This window comes from Macrotis lagotis, chromosome 4, assembly GCF_037893015.1.
Source record: "Macrotis lagotis isolate mMagLag1 chromosome 4, bilby.v1.9.chrom.fasta, whole genome shotgun sequence".
NCBI lineage: Eukaryota > Metazoa > Chordata > Mammalia > Peramelemorphia > Peramelidae > Macrotis > Macrotis lagotis.
Genome location: NC_133661.1, coordinates 174,224,892 through 174,246,997, shown reverse-complemented (window position 1 = coordinate 174,246,997; position 22,106 = coordinate 174,224,892). Strand labels below are relative to the sequence as shown.

Sequence of the window (22,106 nt, the reverse complement as noted above, 5' to 3'; positions counted from 1 at the left end):
GGAAGACTTTGAGGAAGGAGTAAGTCTAGTGGAGGAAGGAGAGGAAGAGTTTGATGGGATGATGGTTTACAGGAACATAGAATTATAGTTATCAAGCAAGAAGGAACTTTGGTAATCATCCAGTCCAATCACCCAGAGTAGAAGCAGAAGGCAATGAACATGGTATTAGATTTGGAATCAGGAAAATATAAATTCAAATCCCTCCTCAGATATTTATTAGTTGTATGATCCTGACTAAGTGACTTTACCTTTCTGGGGCTTAGTTTCCTCATCTGTAAAATGGGAGGGTTGGACTCAATGGCCTCTAGGATTCCTACCATCTCTATATCCATGATTCCTTATTTCACAGATGAGGAAGCGATGCCAAAGAGTTCTGGAGATTTACCCAAAAGTCATACATAAATTTGACATCAGGTATCATATTTGAACTCAGGTCTTCTGATCCCTAATTCAGTGCCTCCATACCACAATTAAGAGCTGAGAGGTCAAGGCAGGTCTATAGACTGGTATAAGAATAGGAGGAATAAATATGGTATATTGGAGAATCATGAAGAAGCTGACCAGACTTGAGAATTTTAAACTGAATAAATAGGGCAAAGACAGATTAGAGAGATCCTGGAGTGTCATATAGCATCGTATACATTAAAGGTATTCTTTGGAGGGCAATGCTATCATTGTCTAAAAATGACCAAAGGTAGGACATTTTTATGATATAAGCAAGGTACTCCTCATATCACACCAAACCAGAGAGATAATCCTATGTAGAGTCCTCATTAATTCCCTTGAAACCTCTCCTAACTAATCTGTTCTTACCCCTTCCTGACTTGCCATAGCAACTGATTTTCTGGATCCCACAATTTGGCATTAAATTATATTCTCATAGGATAATAAATCAGATACTCTTAAAATTGGACATATTTTAGAGAACTTGGATAGGAAAAAAATTTACATCTTAATTTTCACTGACTTCTAATCAAAACTTAGCATTTCCTACAATTATTTAAAAATAATATCCTGAGAAGTGGCCTCCAGACTGCCAGAGGAGTCCATGACACACACACAAAAAAAAGATTAAGCCTCTCTATAGAGATCTAATGCTGAGAGTTTAGAGGTCATCTATTCCAAACCCTTCCCTCTATTTTATAGATAAGAAAACTGAGACCCAGAGGGATTAAGTGAGTTGTCTAAGAGCACATAGGGAACAAATGACTGAAATGGCATTAGTATCCAGGTTCAGTAACTTTGTACATTCTCCACTGTGCTCCATTGCCTCTCAGCTTTTGATTTTACTGTTCCATGGGTGAAAACTTTGCCTCTCCAGCTGGATTATAAACTCCTTGGAACAACCACCTCTGCCATATCCTTCTCTGATGTTATCCATGATTTCTTGTAAGTGCAATGCAGAACTGATTCAATGGACCATTCATATAACTAATTGACAGGAAGCTAGGCCAGCAGTGCAGAATATAAAGCATTGTAATAGATCCTAGAATACTCAACCTGAAAGGAATAATGGGAAGTTAGGCGCCATAGTAGATACAGTGCTGGATGGCAGTCAGGAAGACCTGAGTTCAAATACTACCTCAATCAAATGATAAATATTAATCAAGTACCTACAATGTTCTAGGAATTGTGCTAAGCACAAAAAAAGAGTCAAGTTCTTGCCTCCCAAGAGTGCACAATCTAAAAAGACAACATGCAAGCAAATATTTTTAAAATAAGCTATATCTATATATATATATAGATAGATAGATAGATAGATAGATATATAGATATATAGATATATATCCAAATATGCGAAGGAAAAAAATTAACCTTAGGAAAGCATTAGAAATTAGAGAGTTTGGGAAAGTCTTCCTATAAAAGATGATATTTTAGTTGGAACTTAAAGGAATCAGTAGGCAGAAATGAAAAGGGAAAGCAGGCCAGGCATAGAGGACAGCCAGATATCTGCTAGTTTGTGTGACTGTTAGTCATTCAACTTCTCAGTTACTTCATCTGTTAAAATAGTATCACCTACCTCCCAGGTCCTTGTAAGATCAAATGAGATAACATGTAATGTGCTCCTCAAATACCAAAGTGCTATATAAATGTTAGCAATGATGATAATGATGATGATAATCTTCATCCTACAGATGAGACCACTAAGGTCTAGAGAGATGAAATTACTTGGCCAAGATTTTGCTTACAGATAATAAAAGCTAATAAAGAGTCATGTTCATTTTGTGGGGGGAAATGTCCTTTAAGTTTCCCTTGAATGAGCAGTCTTATGCTTTTGATTAGAAAAAAAAATGGAGAGGAAGAAAGTTTGTTCTCAGTCATTAAAAACAACCACTACAGTGTGTTAAAATACTCACTGAGAAATGATTCAGTAGATAATTCATTGCTAAAGTGGGCTATTTCTAGAATTTTAAGATGTTTGGCCAGTTGAATGATCCAGCTGACCAAAAATTCTTCTTGAATTTAAAATAAATTTGAAGATGGACTTCAAAGGTAAATCTCTTTAAGCATGTTGAAAAGTTTTGGTTTCATCAGCCCACTATCTACTCCTAAAAAGAAAAGGTCAGAGCCAGGTCATGGAAAATATATGTCACCCACTCAATAGCAAAAGACATTTTAACATTAGTCACTTAATATATTTTATATGAATAATATAAATACACTCTCTGCCAAATATAACAGTTGTATCTTTGTAAATCAATCTTTGATATCAAGGATATAAATTTAAGCAACAATATAATAGCCAGTAGAAGATTTAAAGATATAATTTATCACACTTTTTATGTTAAGGATTTAGGAACCTTATTTTATCAAATTGTAGCTCATGGGTTCTCCATAGGTCTTTTAGTTTCTGAAAACTGAAAATAAAATTCTGGATTTTTCCCCCCTCTAGAATATTTAATGATTTACTTAATTTTTTTCTGACCTGAAGAGTGTTAACTGTGTGTGTCTTTTGTCTTATCATTTGGTGGCAGGAGATGGTTTCTTTTACACATAATACATTTTTACTCTGAAGATAATTTTTTTTAAATTGTGTTTTAATTAGGTACTTGTTAAAAACCTTATAATCAAATAAAGAAATGCAGAAATATAAATACACACTTCTCAGACCATGATGCAATAAAAATTACATGTAATAAAGGGTCAGGTGAAAGATAAACCAATAACTAATTATTAGATAACTTCATCTTAAATAATGGGTGGATCAAAAAGCAAACAACAGAAATGATAAGTTAATCCAAGAAAACAATAATAGCAAGATATCATATCAAAATTTATGGGATGCAGGGGCAGCTAGGTGGCGTAGTGAATAAAGCACCGGCCTTGGAGTCAGGAGTACCTGGGTTCAAATCCGGTCTCAGACACTTAATAATTACCTGGCTGTGTGGCCTTGGGCAAGCCACTTAACCCCATTTGCCTTGCAAAAAAAAACCTAAAAAAAAATTTATGGGATGCAGACAAGGCAGTTTTGAGGGGAAACTTTATATCTCTAAATGCCTATATGAATAAAATAGAGAAAGAAGATATCAATGAATTGGGTACACAACTAAAAAAAAAAGCTAGAAAAAAAAACAAATTAAACATCCCCAATTAAATACCAAATTGGATATTCTAAAAATCAAGGGAGAGAATAATAAAACTGAAAGCAAGAAAACCATTGATCTCATGAATAAAACTAAGAGTTGGTTTTATGAAAAAGCCAATAAAATAAACAAAGCTTTGTTTAATCTGATTTAAAAAAAAGAGGATAATCTAATTACTAGTACTTAGTAACCAGCAACAAAAATGAAAAGGTAAACTAACCACCAATGAGAAGTAAATGAAAGAGATAATTTGGAACTACTTTGCTGAACTATATGCCAATAAATTGTATAATTTGAATGAAGTGGATGAATATTTACAAAAATAATTTCAGAAAAAGAAATTGAAGAAACCATCAATAAACTCCCTAAGAAAAAGTGTCCAGATCCAGATAGATTTACAAGTGAATTCTACCAAACATTTAAGGAACTATTAATTCCTATTATACAAAAACTATTTTAAAAAATAGGAGAGGAAGGAGTTCTGCCAAACTCCTTTAATGACACCAACATGGTGCTGATAACCTAAACCAGGAAGAACCAAAATAAAGAAAATTATAGAACAATCTCCTTAATGAATATTGGTGCAAAAATATTAAATAAAATTTTAGCAATGAGACTACAGTAAGTTATTACCAGACTAATACACCATAATCAGGTTGGATTTATACCAGGCAGGCAGGGATGGTTCAACATTAGTAAAACACTCAACATAATTAAACAAATCAATAGCAAAACCAACAGAAATCATAGATTATCTCAATAGAGGCTGAAAAAGTCTTTGATAAAAATACAACACCCATTCCTATTAAAAATACTATAAAGTTTAGCAATAAATGGAGTTTTCCTTAAAATAATAAATGGTATTTATCTAAAAAATCTATATTATTATCTATAACAGTAATAAACTCAGAGCATTTCCAATAAAATCAGGGGTGAAACAAGGATGCCCATTATCACCATTACTATTCATTATAGTATTAGAAATACTAGCAAGTAGCAAGAAGAGAAGAAAAAGAAATTGAAGGAATCAGAATTGGCAATGAGGAAGCAAAATTTTCACTCTTTGCAAATGATATGATAGTACACCTAGAGAATCCGAGAAAATCATCTAAAAAAACTCCTTAAAACAACAAATTCAGCAAAGTAACAGGATATAAAATAAACCCAAATAAATCATCAGCATTTCTATATATGAGAAACAAAACCCAAGAGCAAGAGATAGAAAGAGAAATTCCATTTAAAATAATTGTAGACAACATTAAATACTTGGGAATTTACCTACCAAGACAAACCCAGAAACTGCATGAGCACAATCATCCAAATAAAGTCAGATCTAAATAATGGGGAAAATGTCAAATGTTCATGGTTAGGTAGAGCTAATATAATAAAACTGACAATTTACCCAAATTAAATTATTTATTCAGTTCCATACCAATCAAACTACCAAATAATTACTTTATCAAGTTTGGAAAAAAGGTAACAAAATTCAGTTGGAGCAACAAAAAGGCAAGAATAGCAAGGTAACTGATTGAAAAAAAATGCAAAAAAGGTGGCCTAGCTCTACCAGATCTAAAATTATACTATAAAGCATCAGTCATCGAAACTGTCTGGTACTGGTTAAGAAATAGAGTAATGGATCAGTAGAATAGATTAAAAAGAAACTGCAGTAAAAGACTACAGCAATGTACTATTTGACAAACCTAAAGACATCAGCTTCTGGAATAAGAACTCATTATTTGACAAAAAAATGTAGGGAAAACTGGAAAACAGTATGGCAAAAACTAGTCATGGATCCATATCTTACACCCTATACCAAAACAAGGTCAAAATGGGTACAGGATTTAGACATAAAGAGCAATACCATAAACAAAACAGACAAAAAAAAATACTCTATGTGATCTATGGAAAGGGGATAAATTTATGATCAAAGAAGAATTAGAGCACATTATAAACAAAATGAATGATTTTGAAAAAAGGGTTTTGCACTATTAAAATCAATGCAGCCAAAATTAGAAGGAAAGCAGAAAGGCAGAAATAATAAAAATACACTTCTCAGACTGATGCAATAAAAATTACATGTAATAAAGAGTTCCAGGAAAGATAAACAAGAACTAATTGGAATTGAATAACTTTATCTTAAATAATTAATAGATCAAACAGCAAACAATAGAAGTGATAATTATATCCAAGAAAACAAGAATAATATAAATAATAGGGGCAGCTAGGTGGCTAAGTGGATAGAGCACCAGCCCTGGAGTCAGGAGTACCTGAGTTCAAATGCAGCCTCAAACACTTACAATTACCTAGCTGTGTGGCCTTGGGCAAGCCACTTAACCCCATTTGCCTTGCAAAAATAATAATAATAATATAAATAATAAATACAAACTTCTCTGGCAAATCTCAGAAACAATCTTCACAACTAGGAGTTCTTATAAATTTCTTATTTCTAAAATATATAGAGAATTGTATCAAATTTATAAGATCACAAGTCATTCCCCAAATGATAAATGATCAAAGGATAAGAACATAAAGTTTTCAAATGAAGAAATTAAAGCTATATATATTCATATGAAAAAATGCTCCAAATCATTATTCATTAGAGAAATGTAAATTAAAACAACAATGAGATATCATCTCACTTCTATTAGATTAGCCAAGATGAGAAAAAGGGAAGATATCAATGTTGGAGAGGTTGTGGGAGGATTGGGACATTGATGCATTGCTGGTAGAGTTGTGAACGGATCTAACCTTTCTGGAGAGCAATATGGAACCCAAAGGGCAATAAAACTGTTCACACCTTTGACCCAGCAATTCTAATTCTAGGTCTATATCCAGAAGAAATTATAAAAAATAGGGAAAGTCCTACAGTTCCAAAATATTCATAGCAGCTCTTTTTTTAGTGGCAAAGAATTGGAAACTGAGGGGATGTCCATCAATTAGGGAATGGCCAAACACATTATGGTACATGAATACTATGTTCCATAAGAAATCATAAATGGTTGGACTCTAGAGAAGCATGGAAGACTTATGGGATCTGATACTGAGCGAAGGGAGTAGAACCAAGAGAACAATGTACACATCAGCAACAACATTATGAGATGAACAACCTGAATGGAAGCAGTTCCTCTCAGCAGACCAGAGCTAGGACAACTGTATTTGACTAGCTATGGACTATATTATCCCCATCCAGAAGAAGAAAAACAAAACACACATTTAAAAAAAACTAACCCTTCAGAATCTGTTGAACACTTTATAAAAATTAACTCTTATGTATCTCTTTCCCTTAAACCTAATTCCTCATGCCAAAAATTACTCATTTGTAAACATGTTTATCAAACTTTGTATGTAAAATGCCAATGTGACTCTTCCCTGCTGAGGAGAGGGTGGGGTGGGAAGGGAGGGTGGAGGGAAATTTTGTAACTTGGAAATATGCATGTGCATATGGATGAAGAGAAATAAATAAATTTTTTTAAAAATTAGGTACTTGTTAAGTTAAATTTCTCTGGAGGAAAAACAAAGATTACACTTCTAAAATGCTTCTGCTTTTAAATACTAATAGTTGGGAAAGGAAATGGCAAACCACTCCAGTATCTTTGCCAAGAAAACCCCGAATAAGGTCACAAAGAGTCAGACATATCTCAAACAAAAACTACAAAAAAATAAAAAATAAATTTTAGAAAATCTGTAGCTTTAAGTCAAAAGCTTTGAGACAGCATGGCACAAAGGAAAGAATAGGGAAAGTCCTACAGTTCCAAAATATTCATAACAGTTTTTTTAGTGGTGAAGAATTAGATTCAAAAGACTTGGATTTATCTTGCCTTCATCACATGATTAGGTATCTACCGGCAAGTCACCCCTTGTACGGGTTTTATTTTCCTCAGCTGCAAAAATTAGTGTGAAGAGCCCAAACTACCTAAGATGACATCTGATTCCAAATTCAATGCTTTTTCCACTAGACCATTTGCCAGTTCCAAAAGAAAACTTAATCTGTTAATTACCTTTCAGTGATCACAATCAATGAAAACATGACAGGTCTATATTAAGAAGAGTTGTCATAAGCTAACTGTGAACTAGTCCAACCATCATGAAGAAAGATAATTTAAAGGGCTAGCAAACTTTGCATTTTCTTTGACCAAGTCATAACACTAGTTTATGCCCCCAAAAAGATCAAAGAAAAAGGGAAATGACTTATATATGCAAAAATATTTATAGTACCTCTTTCTGCAGTGGCAAAAAAAAATGGAGAGGATGCTCAACAATGATTGTGATGGAATACCATAGTGCTATAAAAAAAATAACAAGAAGGATAATTTCAATAAAACCTGAAAAGACATAAGAACTAATGCAAAGTGAAGTGAAAAGAACCTGGATAATATGGAACACAGTAATAGCAGTATTGCATGAAGATTATTTTGAATGATTTAGCTATTCTAATTCTAGAAGATTTAAGATGAATAATGTTCTCCACAACCAAAGAAACATTTGATAGAGTCTGAATGTAGATTAAAACATAATTTTTTTAACTTTCTTTCTCTTGTGTTTTGCAACATAGCTAAAACACAAATATGTTTTATATGATTTCACATATATAATTGATATATGTATTGTTTTCTCAATGAGCAGAGAAGAGACACAGGAGAGAGTCAGAGAATTTAAAATTCAAAAACAATTTTAATGATTATTAAAAATAAATAATATATGTTTTTTTGAAGAAGAAGAATCTGACAGAGAATGAAATATTTTATGGTGACCCAAAGGGCCAGAAATGTAAAAATGCATCAACAGTCACTTTACATTTCTTCACATTTAGTAGTTGGCTATCTTAAAACAATCTAGATGATCAATAACAAAATAATCTCTGGAATCAATGAATCCAGATTCAAATCCCACCTCTGTCACTCACAGTGTTTGTCCCTAGACAACCACTTGTTTTCCCTAGACCTCAGCTGAAATTCCTTCCAACTCAAGATTCATGTTCTTAAAATGCCATATTATACAATCCTTAAATTAAGAGAACTAAATGGTATAATGGGTAGAAAACTGGACTTGGAGTTGAGATCTGGGTTTGAATCTTACTTCAAATATTCACAAGGACTTTGACCAGAGTTTCAGTTTTTTCATTCATTAAACTGAGTCACCATAGTATTACTATTTCACCGGGTTGTAGTGATAAAAGCAATCTGAAAATCTTTAAGACTTCTACAAATCCTGGTTAAGTATTTGGTTAAGTGACTTTGGGGTTTAAATACCTCAAAGGAATCTGCTGATGCTGTATTTTCATAGGGTCAGATTTCTGGCAATAAAGAAGTAAAAAAAGGATACAAAGAAAAAGACACACAGATAAGGTAGAAGCATTCCAATAAGAACAGGGATGAAACAAGGATGCCTGTTATCACAACTATTCAATATTGCATTAGAAATGTTAGCTTCAACAACAAGAGAAGGAAAAGAAATTGAAAGAATTAGAACTGGGAAGGAAGAAACAAAACTCTCTCACTCTTTGCAGATGACATGATGGTGTACTTAGAGAATCCTAAAAAAAAAAAAAATCATCTAAAAACTACTAGAAATAATTAGCAACTGTAGCAAAGTCTCAGGATATAAAATAAACCCACACATATCCTTAGCATTTCTATATATTACTCAAGATACAGCAGCAAGAACTAGAAAGATAAATTCCATTTAAAGTAACTTTAGAGGGGTGGCTAGGTGGTGCAGTGGATAAAGCACTGCTCCTGGAGTCAGGAGTACCTGGGTTCAACTCCTGTCTCAGACACTTAATAATTACCTAGCTGTGTGGCCTTGGGCAAGCCACTTAACCCCATTTGCCTTGCAAAAACCTAAAAAATAAAATGAAATAAAGTAACTTTAGACAATATAAAATACTTGGGAGTCTACCTGCCAAGGCAGACTCAGAAACCCTATGAAAACAACTATAAAATACTTTTCACATAAATAAAATCAGATTAAAATAACTGGGAAAATATCAACTGCTAATGGAAAGGCCGAGTTAATATAATAAAAATGACAATTCTATCTAAATTAAACTACTTATTTAGTGCCTTACCAATCAAACTTCCAAAAAATTACTTTAATGAGCTAGAAAAATTTGTAACTAAATTCATATGGAGAAATAAAAAATCAATAATATCAAGGGATGTAATGAAAAAAAGTGCAAAAGAAGATGGCTTAGCCTTAACAGATCTAAAATTATATTTTAAAGCATCAATCATCAAAACTGTCTGGTACTGGCTAAGAAATAGAGTGGTAGAGCAATGGAATAGATTAGGTACAAAAGAGACAGCAGGAAACAATTATAGCAATCTGTTGTTTTATAAACCCAAAGAATCCAGCTTCTGGGATAAGAACTCTTTCTTCAACAAAAAACTGTTGGGAAAATTGGAAAGTGGTATGGCAGAAACTTGGATTAGGCCAACATCTCACACCCTATACCAAGGTAAGAGAAAAATGGGTGCAGGATGTAGACATAAAAGGCAATATTATAAGCAAACTAGAAGATCAAGAAATAGTTTACCTGTCAGATCTATGGAAAGAGAAGCAGTTTATGACCAAGGAAAAGATGGAGAATATAATTAAAAACAAATTAGATAATTTTAATTACATTAAATTAAAAAGCTTTTGCATAGACAAAACCACTGTAACCAAGAACAAAAGAAATGTAGTAAATTGGGAATACATTCCCCAACTGACAAATGGTCAAAGGATATGCAAAGGCAATTTACAGATGAAGAAATCAAAGCTATCCATCCATAGTCATATGAAAAAATTCTCTAAATAATTACTGATTAGAGAAATGCAAATTAAAGTATCTCTGAGTATCATCTTACACCTATAAGATTGGCCAATATGACCAGAAAGGACAATGATCAATGTTGGAAGGGATGTGGGAAATCTGGGATACTAATACATTGTTGGTGGAACTGTGAACTCATCCAACCTTTCTGGAGAGCAATGTGGAATTATACCCCAAAGGGCAATAAAAATGTGCATACCCTTTGATCCAGCAATACCACTACTGGATCTATACCTTGAATAGATCATGAAAAAGGGTAAAAAACATCACTTGTACAAAAATATTCATAGCAGCTCTGTTAAATGATAGCAAAGAACTGGAATTTGAGTGAATGTCCATCAGTTGGGGAATGGTTGAGCAAACTGTGGTATATGTGTTATGGGACACTATTGTTCTATTAGAAACCATGAAGGATGGGATTTCAGAGAAGCCTGAAAAGACTTGCATGAACTGATGCTGAGCGAGATGAGCAGAACCAGAAGAGCATTGTACATACTAACAGCAACATGGGGGTGATGATCAACCTTAATGGACTTGCTTATTCCATCAAAGCAATAATTAGGGACAATTTTAAAGTACCTATGATGGAGAATACCATATCTATCCAGAGAATGAACTCTTGAGTTTAAAGATCAAAGTCTATTACCTTTATTTTTTTTTAAAAAAGTATCTTATGGGGATGGAGCTAAGATGGCATCAGGAGAAGAGCCTCTCTTAGATGCTCTCTCCAAAATGTTTCAAAAACCTTAAAATTATGGCTCTAACTAAATTTTTGAGAGACGGAACCCACAGAAAGATCCTATGAAGTAACACTCCAGCCCAAGGTAACCTGGAAAATAGGGGAAAAACTCTGCTCCACAGGGTTGGAGGGGTGGCCATGCCAGAGCAAAAGAACTTCAGTCTCCCAGGAACAGCCCCAGGGTGCCTGGTGTTAAGGTCTGAGAGGGATGTCTCCAATTGCAGAACAGAGGCACTTGACACGATGGAGATGCGATAGCAAGGGTTTATTAAACTAGCTCGAACTAGGGTTCCGTCCTAGGTCAGGGCTAGGATCCTGGAACCCCGAGTAAAGTGAGGAGAGACCTTATATATGGTTTGGTAGGGGAGTTTCAAGCATCTGCCTGCAGATTGTCTTGAGATGGTGTGGTGTGGTCTTATTGGATGCAGGTCCTCGGAGAAGCCCCCCTGCTGCATGGTCCTAGGGCTGACCAGGCAGAATCTTCAGGAGCTGATCTTGCAGAAATCCAGCTAGCTGACCAAGCAGGGACTTAGAGGCAGAATTTAGGCAACAGTTCATAGGTTTCAACATTCAGGGTTTTACAGGAATTCAGGCTAAAGTTCACAGATTTTGAGACTCAGGGTCTTACACTGGGAGCCCTGGCTCCTGGCAACAGAATCAGTTTCCTGACCTCCACCCCAGGGAGCACCAAGCACAACTTGGAAGAGCCACAGGGAGACCTCTGCCAGAGCGAGAGCGCAAAACCCAGGCCTTCAGCGTGGCCACTGCACTCAGCCTGGCCACAGCAGCCCAGATCCAGGAAACAGAAGCAAGCCCATGTAGTTGCCCAGCAGGAGCCTACAGGCAGCTGCACCCTGACTGCTCAGCCCACCAAAGATAAGGCAGTGGAGGGGGACTGCCAACCTTGGAACAGGACTCTGGAGCTCTGGACACATTAAGACCCTGCTCTCAGTCTAGGCCCCCTATAGAGCAGGGATACACCCCACACACACACAACCCCATGATAGAGGGGTGAGCTTCCTGGTCATTCACAGACCAGGAGAGCAGTCAGAGCCTCACACATTGAGGTCCTTGTGGGGATGCCCCAATAATACTCAAAAGCTCAAGAAGTACCCCAAAACCAGGTACAGGCTGGGGAAATGAGTAAATAGGGGAAAAAAAGAACCTGACCACAGACAATTACTTTGGTCCCATGGGGGACCAAAATACTCAATTTGAAAATGAAGAAGTCCAAACTTCTGCATCTAAAGATTCCAAGAAATATAGAAGTTGGACTCAGGCTATGACAGAGTTCAAAAAAGATTTTGAAAATCAAGTAAGGAAGATAAAAGGAAAAATTGGAAAAAGAAATGAGAGAGATGCAGGAAAAACATGAAAAAGAAGTCAGCAGCTTAGTCAAGGACATCCAAAAAAATGCTAAAGAAAATAACATTAAAAACCAGCTTTGGTCAAATGGATAAGTTCAAAAAGTTATTGAGGAGAAGAATGCTTTAAAAGCAGAATTGGCCAGATGGAAAAGGAGATAAGAAAACTCTCTTAGGAAAACAAATCCTTCAAATGTAGAATGGAGCTAAAGGAAGCATCAGCTTACATCAGACTTTGTAAGAAATCATGACACAATAGTTCAACACCAAAAGAATGAAAAATTAGAAGAAAATGTGAAATATCTCATTGAAAAAAAACAACTGACCTGGAAAACAGATTCAGGAAAGATAATTTAAAAATTATTGGCATACCTGAAAGTCATGATCAGGAAAAGAGCCTTGACCTCATTTTTAAAGAGTTCCTACAGGAAAATTGCCCTGATATCCTGGAAGCAGAGGGCAAAATAGAAATTGAGAGAATCCACTAATCTCCCCCAAAAAGAGATACAAAAAACAACCCCCAGGAATATTATAGCCAAGTTCCAGAACTCCGAAGTCAAAGAGAAAATATCACAAGCAGCCAGAAGGGCACAATTCAAATATCATGGAGTTGCAGTCAGGATCATAGAAGACTTAGCAGCAAATACTTTAAGAGTTTGAAGGGCTAACAATATAATATTCTGGAAGGCAAATAGCTTAGAATGCAACCAAAAAAATCAACTACCCAGAAAAACTGAACATCCTCTTCCAGGAAAAAAAGATGGACTTTCAATGAAACAGGAATTTCAAATGTTCCTATTGAAATGACCAGAGCTGAACAGAAAGTTTGACTTTCAAGTACAGGACTCAGGTGAAGCATAGAGAGTGGAGGAGAAGGGTAAATTGTGAGGGACTTAGTGATGATAAACTGCATGTATTTCTGCATGGAAAGTTGATATTGATAATACTCATATGAACCTTCTCATTTAATAGAGCAGGTAGAAGGTGCTTTTAGAGATGAAGCACAGGAGAGAGCTGAATTTGAATTTATAATATATTGCAAAAAATGGAGTCAATAGATGAAAGGGAAATGTACTGGGAGTAAGGGAAAGGAGAGGTACAATAGGCTAAGGTATTACATATAAAAGATATTTCATGTAGCTTTTGCAATGGTTTGGAAGGGGGAAGGTGAAGGGGATGTGGCATCCCTCATTCTCATTGGAAATGGCTCAGAGAGGAAACAGCATACACACTCAACAAAGTATAGACATCTAGAAGAAAAAGGAGAGAAGGGGATGAGGGAGGGGAGGGGGATGTGGGTGATATAGGAGAGGGTAGATCATAGGAGAAAATAGTCAGATATCACACATTTTCTTTTTTACTTTTTTCAAGGTGCTGGGATTGGGTGGCCTGTCCAGGACCACAGCACCAGGTGGTTGCTGGGTCTGTGAGGTGGGATGTGGGCTTGGGGCCTCTTGGCCCCAGAGCCAGTACTCTGGCTGCTGCACCACTTGGCTGACCCACAGCACATTTTTGAAGAGAGACAGAGTGAAAGGAGATAGAAAATATAATAGATGGTAGTGGGGAGGAATGAATGGAGGGAATTACAATCAGCAACAGCAACTGTGGAAAAATATAGAAGTAATTACTATGATGGACTTATGATAAAGAATGTGATCCACCCAAGACAGAGCTGATGGTATCAGAACACAGACTGAAACACATTTTTTCTCTTTCTTTTACTTTATTTCTCATGAGGTTTTATATTTTTGTGGGAGAGGGGGTATTATGTTTACTCTTAAGAATATTTTAGTAATGAGTAAATAAAAAAATGACACTTAATCCCTCAATGACACAGGAAAGTCTCTGCAAATATAAGTTGCAGAACAGGTGGTGAACTGTAGAGGAAGTTTCCTTAGTATGAGTGCCCTATATCAGTGAAATCACATGTCTAGCATAAAAAATATGAATGTGAAGAATTCAGAAAAACCTAGGAAGATTTCTATCATCTGATACAAAATGAAGGAAAGGAAACATGGAAAACCAAATACACAATGACTACATCAATGTGAATGATAAGAACAAACCCAAACTGAACATACTGTTTAATTATAACCAAGACTTACCTCGAAGAAGACATGAAAAGCTGTGCCTCCTTTCACTAAAGAAACAGAAGAATGCACTATGGAGTATTTCATATACTGTCAGACTCAGTCAATGTGTTAGTTTTGCTAAACTGCTTTTTGTTTTGTTTTGTGAGAAGGCATGTCTTGTTGAGTAGAAAAAGGTGATGGGATTCAGAATAATATCAACTTTTTTATTTCAAAGAATTAAAAAACTTCTTGTTGAGTTAAAAAAATTAAAAGTATCTTATATACTACATAATTTTGCTACCTCTAATATTTTATTTTCTCCTCAAGGATATGATTTGTCATGTGTCTCAACACATTCAATTTCAATCAATGTATAGCATGGAAACAATGTAAAGATTACCAGACTGCGAGAGTGGGAGGGAATGATAAGTTGAAACTATTATTGTATATAATTGTATATATTATATATAATTGGAAAACAAATACAATATTAATAAAAAAAAAGTATTAATAAAAAAGAAAGAGACATATAGAAGGGAATAACATGGATCCAGGAAGATTAGTTATGATGGACTCACTCTCAGCAGTACAATAATCAAAGATAATTCTAAAGGATGTGCAATGGAAAATCCACATCCAGAGAAGGAACTACAGAGTCTGAATGCAGACCAAAATTTACTATTTTCAATTTCTAAAATTTGTTTTATGAATTATTTTTTTCTCCTCTCATGTTTTCCCCTTTTTTGAATCGGTTCTTCTTTCACAACATGATTAATATGAATGTTTTTTTTAAAAAAAGATAAACCCTGTTCTGAGTTCAACATTTACTTCAAATTTCTGAGGGATCTTGTTCCTTTCTTCTTATTTCATCTTGTCAGTTTGACAAGCTTAACAAGGTGACTTAAGGGACTCTTTCCAACCAAAAGGTAACTGGTATAAAATAATAATCCATACTATAAAGGAAATTATGAAGCACTAGGTGACATAATGGAGTTAATACTTGATTCAAAGTCAGGAAAAATTGGGTTCAAATCCTTCATCAGGTAGGCAAGGAATTTAACATCAACCAGTTTCCTCACTGGTAAAACAGGGATATTAATAATATCTACCTCAGGATTTACTGTGAAGTTAAAGTAAGATAATACATGTAAAATGTTTTGCATATCCCAAAATGCTATGTAATTGTTAGCTAGTGATCACTATTATAGGCAATAATAATTTCTATCTTTAAAATATCTTAAGGCTTCTGAAATACTTTCCTCACACAGACCCCATGAGTGAGGCAGAACAAGTATTGTTACCCCCATTTTATAAATGAGGAAAATGTTACTTGCCTATCCCACTCACCTTGATGTAATATCTCCTGAAATTCAGTGTTCATTTAAAAGATCCAGTATCATGAACCAGGCATCAATGACAGCATTGTGTCTTTTTTAACTGAATCAATAACTTTGTTGGTATAGGAATATTGGAATAAAGAAGTATTGAAGAGCTGTCCTCTACCAATACAGATAAGTACCAGCTCTGCATTGAGTCACAGAGAGTTGCCTGGGGCAATGAGAGATTACTTGATCTGCTAACCACACACATAGTGTGAGAAGTAGGATTTGAACCCAAGTCTTCCTAACTCTGAAAGTAATTCTATTGCTGAATTTTGCCTCTCACTGCAATTGATCATACTCTTCCAAAAAATATTTTCTAAATTTTAAAATCCTTTTATTATTCCCATTCATTCTAAGCAACCTATTTTTGAAATGACTTAAACTACCTCTTTCCAATTATCTTTAAATCCTTCCATTCTGAGAAGTCACAAGTTAAACCATACTTTTAAAATTTGATCTTTCTTTTGATGGTTCCTTCATAGCTATCGCATAACAATAATATATCTCTTAAGTAAACCAAGATACTTTTAACTAAAACTTCATTAGAATCTGAGATACTTTGTTCACAGATAATATAATTTGATTTTCTTAACAGTATGATGTATTAAAGTGTAGAATTTGAAGTCAGAATGCTCAGGTCTAAATTCTGTCACTGGTACTCAATAGCTATGTGATCCTGGGATGTTCTTTTTACTTTTCTGATCCTGGATAAATCAATAGATAGATAGAGATATGGAAATAGATATATTACCTATACATATATTTATATTTCTATAAATATATAAACAAAAATATAAATAAATGTATAATCACAAATACATTGCAAATATAAATATATACTACATATGTGTGTAAAATGTTTTGTGAACCTTAAAGTGAGATATAAATGTGTTATTATTATTTTATTTATCTAACATATGGGGATAATATTTGCACTACTTCATAGGATTGTTGTGTTGGACATATGGATAGATAGACGGGAGAGAGAGAGAGAGTCATAAATGGATGGATGCATGGATGAATGGATGGACAGATGGATGAATAGTATTAGATATTAGATGACAGAAAGATATTACCTGAATTTGCTACTATGTGACCACAGACAAGTCATAATTTTCTCATCTGTAAAGTGCAGATAAAAATACTTTCCCTGCCTAGCTCAGAGGGTTTGGATGAGGAAAGCACTTTGGAAACCTTAAAGTATTATACATATGGAAAACAAAATTGTAATAGGTAGATAAATACATATAGGTATATGTAAATATGTATATGTATTATAGCTTTATATTTAAACATGCACATATCTATATTATAATCAAATATTATATTATATATTAATATCACATATTAAAGGGCTTTGCAAGCATTAAGACAAGCTATAAATCCTACTCATAATTATTATATTTATGTCAGGTGGGGATAATAATACTTATACTACTTGCACCATAATACTGTTGTGAGGGAAGCATTAGATAAATGATAAACAGCTGAGTCAGCAGAAGAAGACAGGCAGAAAGAAATAAAAATAGATGATGAGGGGTGGCTAGGTGGCACAGTGGATATAGCACCAGCCAGGAGTACCTGGGTTCAAATCCGGTCTCAAATACTTAATTACCTAGCCGTGTGGCCTTGGGCAAGCCACTTAACCCCATTTGCCTTGCAAAAACCTAAAAAAACAAAAGATGATGAAAAAGGGATGGATAATAGAGATCGATGAAAGATAAATGGATTGAAGATAAAACATTAATTAAGCAATTGCTAAGCACTGAGAATACCAAAAGAAGCAAAAAAAAGACTCTCTCCCCTCAAGGGAGAAGAAAACAACACCCAAAATAAAGAAGGAAAGAGGGCAAGTCTGCCAGGGAGGAGGTAGAAGAGTAGCAAAAGTCAGAATACCTTAATGCATTTTAGAAATGTGAGTATCATTTTGCTAACAAATAAAAATCATCCAAAGAACTAAAAAAGGAGAGGGGGAGGAAGCCTTGCCATACTAAGGTATACCCTTGGTCCAGGAGCCCAATGTTTGGATTCTGTTGGTGATATTAAAGGATGTTTTAGGGAAAGACACCGCTGGCTGTTCACATAGAGTCCCATTATCCATTTAGGGGAAGGGAAAGCAAATCTGTGATTTCACAGGTATAGGAGGATTCAAACAAGGATTTTTTTTTATCATGACAGATCATTACTTGATTTGCAACTTATAGACTCAGTGGGTTTCCTGGGACTACTTTGAGAGACTGAATAATTTGCTCAGTCTAATAAAGTCAATATATGTTAGGAGCACAGCTTGATCCCAAGTTCAAGGTTCCAAGGCCAGCTTCACTTTCCTGTCCACTAGACCAAGCTTCCTGTCAATCACCACTAAATTTCTCTCAATTTTTCCAGATCTTCTAAATAATAATAATAATAATAATAACAATAATAATAATAACAATAATAATAATAATATTGTCTGCTGGTGCCACCAGCTCAGTCCATAAGTTTACCATGGTATATAGAAAGTATCTCTTCTAATCAGGTGGCAAAGGGGTAGTTTCTTTTGGCTTGTGGTTTCTTGAAAGATCCAGTAAAGATTGAAGTGCTGATAGTTGAAAGTAGGAGATTCCAGTAAAGAAAGGAAGAGCAAGCCAAAGAGGTAGAAAGAAGACTTAGTTGGGGGTAGCCACCAAGGTACTGTGCTAGGAAGGGCAAAGCTATTCCAGGATAAATATGTTGCCTAAATTTGGGAGAAAGATGCATTTTATAATTTCCAAAGTAATTCAATAAGAATCCTATGAAGCAGACATCATAAGTATGTTTTCTTAGGCTGTTGGGTTTTGGTTGGTTTGGGGTTTTGGTCTTGTTATTGTCATTGTTGGATTTTTTGACTTGTTTTTGATATATATATACCCATGATTTCTATTGTGGTTGTTCAGTCTTTCTAACTCTTCTGACTCCACTGGGGTTTTATTGGCAAAGATATTGGCATGGTTTGCCATTTTCTTCTCCAGTTCATTTTACAGATGAGGAAACTGAGGTAAACAGACTTGAGAAACTTGCCCAGGGTCCCACAGCAATAGGTGTCTGAGGTCACATTTGAATGCAAAAAAGATGAGATTTCCTGATTCCAGGTCCTGCATTCTATCCACCCTTAGTACATAACTGTCTATGATTTCCATAGGGTAGGGAATTCTCAGTGAGGAGAAAGTCTCCCCTAATAATTCAGTCTCCAATTTGTAGTCAGAGTTATTTGAATCCTTTAGAAGTTGATCCTGTGTTAAAGGTAAAATGTGAACCCAGGTCTTTTCTAACTTTAAACCCACTTGACTTTCCACTGCCTCTTTAAAACAAAGACTGGCTATAGTTCTAAAAATAGATGCTAAGCATTCTTTGAGAATTAAAATTTTGTCTTTTCATTGTTATAAATTTCTCAACTTACCAGAACTCTACAGCAGTCTTTCTGTCTCCCTCTCACTGTTGCCAGACCAAACATAACCATCTTTTACTTAGCTCCTGGTTCAAAGAGAGTCTGGGAAAAATGAAAAAGCAAAATCAGCCAGTATAAACCAAGTTATTAAATTAAAAAAAATTCAAACCTAATTCTATAAGTAGACCTTTATAATTCAGAAACTGGGGAGTCAAAAATGGGAACAAAAGCAAAACAAAGTTATTTAAATGATTCCCCACTCTAAATTGGAGGGAGAGAGCCCTAAGCACAGTCCTTCTATTGTCTGGTTCCTTTATATCACTTACAAGTACATAAGTTTCATAATATTTGGGTCAATGTACTTGTATGAGAGGAGAAAGCAGAGAAATAAGGAAGAAATAAAAGGGATGTATAGGTGATTTACAAAATAGTTGCTGTTTAATTAGGTTTTTTCTTTTCCTTTCATGTTTCTAGTTTAGTTTTAAGTGTATTCTCCTCGCCCCAACCCCCCAATAAGGAACCTGTTGAAGTTCCAAATTGTGGCTCCAGTATCTCCCAAAAGGAATAGAAATAGGTCACTCAATCCCTGGCCAATCTTTGACCATGCAGAGTAATATGCGAAGTTCATCATAGACCTACTCCAGTTGTGATGGGGCCCAAGGTAAGTGAGAAGAAGGAAAGCAGAGAGGGAGCTTGAAGGGGTGAGGAAACGAGTACTGAATGATTCACCCTCTTCTACCCCAGACAGCTTTCAAGGTAGAGCAAGAAAAGTAAATGTCAAAAGACCTAAATTCAAGCTCCTCTGCCACTTAATTCAGTGACCACAGACAAGTCAAAAAACTAAGATGAACCTCTATTTTTCCCATAATGGGGACAATGTAAATATCCACTTCTTCCCTTCAAAAGACCATGCAAGGAAAGGGCTCTCTGTAAAGATCAGAGGGCCACATGAATGTGAGTTAATGTTAACTTAATTGTGCCTTTATCTTGATGAAGATAAAGAGCCTTCCTCTTTGTGAAAAGAATACTCCCAAAGGAAAGCACTGTACCTTTAGATGGGATATGGATTAAGGTCCTTAAAGCCTAGAATTCTCTGTGAGCATCAGTGGGAGATGGGTCGGGGAGAGACAGGGACAAAGAGAGACAGGGACAGAGAAACAGAGTCGGGAGAAATAAAACAGGAACAATTTTATTTTTCTTTTTCCCCTCTCGGCCCCGCAGGATCAAGGGTGAAAGCGGAAGGATACAAATGAGGAAACACGAATACAACTAGATTGTGAGCTTCCTTCAAGCAGCTGCTGCATAGTTGCTCGAGGAGGGACATGAATTATGAAGTACAGTTTTTTCCCATTTTGGTTTGTTCTTCAGGGAGGGCTCGGAGTGGATTTTGCTTTGGTTTTTACGACTTTCTGGGAGTTACTTTCACCTATTATAGAGGAAAGTATGACTTCACAGAGTACTAAAGTTACTAAAAAGGCAGAATGAGCACTAGATTTGGAGTCGAGCGTCCTGTGTTCAACTGCTGCTACTGACACCTTGGATAAGTTATTTCCCCAGCTTGGGCTTCCCTACCTTCATCTATAAAAGGAGGAAGGTGGGACTAGATATTCACTAAGTTACTTCCAAGTCTAAATTTTGAGTTCCAATCAGATTTTATTAACTTATTAATAAACTTGTTAATTAAATTAACTAATTAAAACTTGTTAGCAAATAATAAAATATTAAAATTTTAATAGTGCTTTAAGATATACAATTACTTTACATACAATATTTCATTTGATTTTCACAATAATCCTGAGAAGATGCTATTTTTAATTAACATTTTATTGACATAAGCATCTATTAAGTACCTTTTAGGTGCCAGTTGCTAATAAGTCTTGAAACCAGATGTGAACTTCAGTCTTCCTGATTCCAAATCTCCAATTCCATCTATTGCACTTAGCTGCCTCCAACTGCCAGTAGATTCACACTTACATACAAAAATGAACCTCTTTGTGAAGTGGTTGGGCTTATCCATCTTGAGTGGAATATTCCCAATAAAATCTTCTTAATATTCCTAGTGAAATCTTCTCAGGGTTAAGAAATATTTCTTTTTTGCAAGGCAATGGGGTTAAGTGGCTTGCCCAAGGCCACAAAGCTAGGTAATTATTAAGTGTCTGAGGCTGAATTTGAACTCAGGTACTCCTGACTCCAGGGCCCTGAAGTGCTCTATCCACTGAGTCACCTAACCACCCTATGAAAAGTTTTTTAAAAAACCATTATTCTTAGGTTATTCTTAGAAGAAAGAGCTTGCATTTCAAATAAGACTTGTAATGCCACCTGTTTTCTCGATAAGGATATTTTTACTGAGAGGAGAGTAGACTGTTCCTTAAAAGACCTTGCTTTCCAAGACAAATTCATAACTTTATGATAAACCTATTTTTACTAGACTTAAACATTACTTCATTAAGATAGTTTTAACTCTGAAGGTTATTCTCACCATCTGGATGATGAGGTAATATTTTATGAAAACATTTTATTCTTCTCTTTCTTACTGGGTAAGTTTTTTCATGTAAAGATTATAACTCTGAAGACCCCACCAATAAAGTTGGAAGACAGGGGGAGGGGGGATTGGACTAGGCCATATAATCTTGCTTGTCAGTTGGGGCAGCTCCTTGATCTTCACTATCTCTGTGAGACTTGGAGTGTGCACTTCTCTACAGAAAAGTAAATAATTTCTTTTTTCCTTTTTGCTCAGAGGAGTCT

General features: G+C 35.2%; 1 protein-coding gene across 9 annotated transcripts in view; it reads right to left on the bottom strand.

The window, feature by feature from the left end:
• The window catches only part of ATP8B4 (ATPase phospholipid transporting 8B4 (putative)), a 437,330-nt gene that overhangs the window by 339,237 nt on the left and 75,987 nt on the right, over positions 1-22,106 (bottom strand). For 6 of the 9 annotated variants that reach the window (XM_074234707.1, XM_074234704.1, XM_074234702.1 and 3 more), the window contains exon 2: positions 19,374-19,463. The exons of 2 other annotated variants lie outside the window; for them this stretch is intronic. The gene's annotated coding sequence lies outside the window, so the exon portion shown is untranslated. Of the gene's footprint in view, positions 1-19,373; positions 19,464-21,211; positions 21,331-22,106 lie in introns of those variants that run through there. One more of the 9 variants, XM_074234705.1, reaches the window with a different exon arrangement.